Genomic DNA, 6,109 nt, shown 5'->3' with positions numbered 1-6,109 from the left:
CCTAGATCACTATTATACTCCCTTGCCAAAATCAGTGTAGGGTATACAATAGATCTGGTACACAGCATGGCATACTTTATAGAACCTATGGCCAAGGCATAGGGAATGACTTTCATTCTCTTTCTATCTTCTGTCGTGGTCGGGCTTTGAGTCTTACTCAATTTCACACCTTGTAACACAGGCAAGAACTCTTCCTTTGACTGTTCTATTTTGAACTACTTCAAAATCTTGTTAAGGTATGTACTCATTGAAAAAAACTTATCAAGCGTCTTGATCTATCTCTATAGATCTTGATGCTCAATATGTAAGCAGCTTTACCGAGGTCTTTCTTTGAAAAACTCCTTTCAAACACTCCTTTATGCTTTGCAGAATAATTCTACATTATTTCCGATCAACAATATGTCATACACATATACTTATCAGAAATGTTGTAGTGCTCCCACTCACTTTCTTGTAAATACAGGCTTCACCGCAAGTCTGTATAAAACTATATCCTTTGATCAACTTATCAAAGTGTATATTCCAACTCCGAGATGCTTGCACCAGTCCATAGATGGATCGCTGGAGCTTGCATATTTTGTTAGCACCTTTAGGATTGACAAAACCTTCTGGTTGCATCATATACAACTCTTCTTTAATAAATCCATTAAGGAATGCAGTTTTGTTTATCCATTTGCCAGATTTCATAAAATGCGACAATTGCTAACATGGATCGGACAGACTTAAGCATCACTGCGAGTGAGAAAATCTCATCGTAGTCAACACCTTGAACTTTGTCAAAAACCTTTTTCCGACAAGTCTAGCTTTGTAGATAGTAACACTACTATCAGCGTCCGTCTTCCTCTTGAAGATCCATTTATTTTCTATGGCTCGCCGATCATTGGGAAAGTCAACCAAAGTCCATACTTTGTTCTTCATACATGGATCTCATCTCAGATTTCATGGCCTCAAGCCATTTTGCGGAATCTGGGCTCATCATCGCTTCCTCATAGTTCGTAGGTTTGTCATGGTCTAATAACATAACCTCCAGAACAGGATTACCGTACCACTCTGGTGCGGATCTTACTCTGGTTTACCTACGAGGTTTGGTAGTAACTTGATCTGAAGTTACATGATCATCATCATTAACTTCCTCACTAATTGGTGTAGGAGTCACAGGAACAGATTTCTGTGATGAACTACTTTCCAATAAGGGAGCAGGTACAGTTACCTCATCAAGTTCTACTTTCCTCCCACTCACTTCTTTCGAGAGAAACTCCTTCTCTAGAAAGGATCCATACTAAGCAACAAATGTCTTGCCTTCGGATCTGTGATAGAAGGTGTACCCAACTGTCTCCTTTGGGTATCCTATGAAGACACATTTCTCCGATTTGGGTTTGATCTTATCAGGATGAAACTTCTTCACATAAGCATTGCAACCCCAAATTTTAAGAAACGATAACTTTGGTTTCTTGCTAAACCTCAGTTCATAAGGCGTCGTCTCAACGGATTTTGATGGTGCCCTATTTAACGTGAATGCAGCTGTCTTTAATGCATAACCCCAAAACGATAGTGGTAGATCGGTAAGATACATCATATATCGCACCATATCTAATAAAGTACGATTACGACGTTCGGACACACCATTACACCATGGTGTTCGAGGTGGCATGAGTAGTGAAACTATTTCACATTGTTTTAACTGAAGGCCAAACTCGTAACTCAAATACTCTTCTCTACGATCAGATCATAGAAACTTTATTTTCTTGTCACGATGATTTTCCACTTCACTCTGAAATTCTTTGAACTTTTCAAATGTATCAGACTTATGTTTCATCAAGCAGATATACCCATATCTGCTCAAATCATCTGTGAAGGTCAGAAAATAATGATACCTGCTACGAGCCTTAATATTCATCGGACCACATACATCTGTATGTATGATTTCCAACAAATCTGTTGCTCTCTCCATAGTTCCGGAGAACGGCGTTTTAGTCATCTTGCCCATGAGGCACGGTTCGCAAGCATCAAGTGATTCATAATCAAGTGATTCCAAAATCCCATCAGTATGGAGTTTCTTCATGCGCTTTACACCAATATGACCTAAACGGCAGTGCCACAAATAAGTTGCACTATCATTATTAACTTTGCATCTTTTGGCTTCATTATTATGAATATGTGTATCACTACGATCGAGATCCAACAAACCATTTTCGTTGGTGTGTATGACCATAAAAGGTTTTTATTCATGTAAACAGAACAACAATTGTTCTCTAACTTAAATGAATAACCGTATTGCAATAAACATGATCAAATCATATTCATGCTCAACGCAAACACCAAATAACACTTATTTAGTTTCAACACTAATCCCGAAAGTATAGGGAGTGTGCGATGATGATCATATCAATCTTGGAACTACTTCCAACACACATCGTCACCTCGCCTTTTACTAGTCTCTGTTTATTCTGCAACTCCCGTTTTCGAGTTACTACTCTTTAGCAACTGAACCACTATCAAATACTGAGGGGTTGCTATAAACATTAGTAAGTACACATCAATAACATGTATATCCAATATACCTTTGTTCACTTTGCCATCCTTCTTATCCACCAAATACTTGGGGCAGTTCCGCCTCCAGTGACCAGTCCCTTTGCAGTAGAAGCACTTAGTCTCAGGCTTAGGTACAGACTTGGGCTTCTTCACTTGAGTAGCAACTTGCTTGCCATTCTTTTTGAAGTTCCCCTTCTTCCCTTTGCCCTTTTCTTGAAACTAGTTGTCTTGTTAACCATCAACACTTGACGTTTTTCTTGATTTCTACCTTCGTCGATTTCAGCATCACGAAGAGCTCGGGAATTACTTTCGTCATCCCTTGCATATTATAGTTCATCACAAAGTTCTACTAACTTGGTGATGGTGACTAGAGAATTCTGTCAATCACTATTTTATCTGGAAGATTAACTCCCACTTGATTCAAGCGATTGTAGTACCCAGACAGTCTGAGCACATGCTCACTAGTTGAGCGATTCTCCTCCATCTTTTAGCCATAGAACTTGTTGGAGACTTCATATCTCTCAACTCGTGTATTTGCTTGAAATATTAACTTCAACTCCTGGAACATCTTATATGGTCCATGACGTTCAAACGTCTTTGAAGTCCCGATTCTAAGCCGTTAAGCATGGTGCACTAAACTATCAAGTAGTCATCATATTAAGCTAGCCAAACGTTCATAACGTCTGCATCTGCTCCTGCAATAGGTCTGTCACCTAGCGGTGCATCAAGGACATAATTTTTCTGTGCAGCAATGAGGATAATCCTCAGATCACGGATCCAATCCGCATCTTTGCTACTAACATTTTTCAACATAATTTTTCTCTAGGAACATATCAAAAATAAACACAGGGAAGCAACAACGCGAGCTATTGATCTACAACATAATTTGCAAAATACTATCAGGACTAAGTTCATGATAAATTTAAGTTCAATTAATCATATTACTTAAGAACTCCCACTTAGATAGACATCCCTCTAATCATCTAAGTGATTACGTGATCCAAAGCAACTAAACCATGTCCGATTAACACGTGAGATGGAGTAGTTTCAATGGTGAACATCACTATGTTGATCATATCTACTATATGATTCACGCTCGACCTTTCGGTCTCTGTGTTCCGAGGCCATATCTGTATATGCTAGGCTCGTCAAGTTTAACCTGAGTATTCCGCGTGTGCAACTGTTTTGCACCCGTTGTATTTGAACGTAGAGCCTATCACACCCGATTAACACGTGGTGTCTCAGCACGAAGAACTTTTGCAACAGTGCATACTCAGGGAGAACACTTTTATCTTGAAATTTTAGTGAGAGATCATCGTATAATGCTACCGTCAATCAAAGCAAGATAAGATGCATAAAGGATTAACATCACATGCAATCAATATAAGTGATATGATATGGCCATCATCATCTTGTGCTTGTGATCTCCATCTCCGAAGCACCGTGCTCGTGATCTCCATCTCCGAAGCACCGTCATGATCACCATCGTCACCGGCGCGACACCTTGATCTCCATCGTAGCATCGTTGTCGTCTCGCCAACTTATTGCTTTTACGACTATCGCTGCCGTTTAGTGATAAAGTAAAACTATTACATGGTGATTGCATCTCATACAATAAAGCGACAACCATATGGCTCCTGCCAGTTGCCGATAACTCGGTTACAAAACATGATCATCTCATACAACACATTATATCACATCATGTCTTGACCATATCACATCACAACATGCCCTGCAAAAACAAGTTAGACGTCCTCTACTTTGTTGTTGCAAGTTTTACGTGGCTGCTACGGGCTTAGCAAGAACCGTTCTTACCTACGCATCAAAACCACAACGATAGTTTGTCAAGTTGGTGCTGTTTTAACCTTCACAAGGACCGGGCGTAGCCACACTCGGTTCAACTAAAGTGAGAGAGACAGACACCCGCCAGTCACCTTTAAGCAACGAGTGCTCCAAACGGTGAAACCAGTCTCGCGTAAGCGTACGCGTAATGTCAGTCCGGGCCGCTTCATCTCACAATACCGCTGAACCAAAGTATGACATGCTGGTAAGCAGTATGACTTATATCGCCAACAACTCACTTGTGTTCTACTCGTGCATAGCATTAACGCATAAAACCAGGCTCGGATGCCACTGTTGGGGAACGTAGTAATTTCAAAAAAAATCCTACGCACACGCAAGATCATGGTGATGCATAGCAACGAGAGGGGAGAGTGTTGTCCACGTACCCTCGTAGACTGACAGCGGAAGCGTTATCACAACGCGGTTGATGTAGTCATACGTCTTCACGATCCGACCGATCAAGTACCGAACGCACGGCACCTCCGAGTTCTACACACGTTCAGCTCGATGACGTCCCTCGAACTCCGATCCAGCCGAGTGTTGAGGGAGAGTTTCGTCAGCACGACGGCGTGGTGACGATGATGATGTTCCACCGACGCAGGGCTTCGCTTAAGCTCTGCAACGGTATTATCGAGGTGTAATATGGTGGAGGGGGGCACCGCACATGGCTAAGAGATCTCAAGGATCAATTGTTGTCTCTGGGGTGCCCCCCTGCCCCCGTATATAAAGGAGCAAGGGAGGAGGAGGCCGGCCCTAGGAGGGGGCGCACCAAGTGTGGAGTCCTACTAGGACTCCCTAGTCCTAGTAGGATTCCACCTCCCATATGGAATAGGAAAAGAGGAAGGGAAAAAGAGAAGGAAGGAAGGGGCACCCCCCTTCCCTAGTCCAATTCGGACCAGACCAAGGGGAGGGGTGCGGCCACCCTTGAGGCCCTTTTCCTTCTTTCCCGTATGGCCCAATAAGGCCCAATACGTATTCCCGTAACTCTCCGGTACTCCGAAAAATACCCGAATCACTCGGAACCTTTCCGAAGTCCGAATATAGTCGTCCAATATATCGATCTTTACGTCTCGACCATTTCAAGACTCCTCGTCATGTCCCCGATCTCATCCGGGACTCCGAACTCCTTCGGTACATCAACATACATAAACTCATAATAAAACTGTCATCGTAATTTTAAGCGTGCGGACCCTACGGGTTCGAGAACTATGTAGACATGACCGAGACACGTCTCCGGTCAATAACCAATAGCGGGACCTGGATGCCCATATTGGCTCCCACATATTCTACGAAGATCTTTATCGGTCAGACCGCATAACAACATACGTTGTTCCCTTTGTCACCGGTATGTTACTTGCCCGAGATTTGATCGTCGGTATCTCGATACCTAGTTCAATCTCGTTACCGGCAAGTCTCTTTACTCGTTCCGTAATACATCATCCCGCAACTAACTCATTAGTCACAATGCTTGCAAGGCTTATAGTGATGTGCATTACCGAGTGGGCCCAGAGATACCTCTCCGACAATCGGAGTGACAAATCCTAATCTCGAAATACGCCAACCCAACAAGTACCTTTGGAGACACCTGTAGAGCACCTTTATAATCACCCATTTACGTTGTGACGTTTGGTAGCACACAAAGTGTTCCTCCGGTAAACGGGAGTTGCATAATCTCATAGTCATAGGAACATGTATAAGTCATGAAGAAAGCAATAGCAACATACTAAACGATCGG

This window comes from Aegilops tauschii, chromosome 5 (genome assembly GCF_002575655.3).
Source record: "Aegilops tauschii subsp. strangulata cultivar AL8/78 chromosome 5, Aet v6.0, whole genome shotgun sequence".
Lineage (NCBI taxonomy): Eukaryota > Viridiplantae > Streptophyta > Magnoliopsida > Poales > Poaceae > Aegilops > Aegilops tauschii.
The sequence above is the reverse complement of the archived record's forward strand: the minus strand, read 5'-3'. Positions refer to the sequence as shown.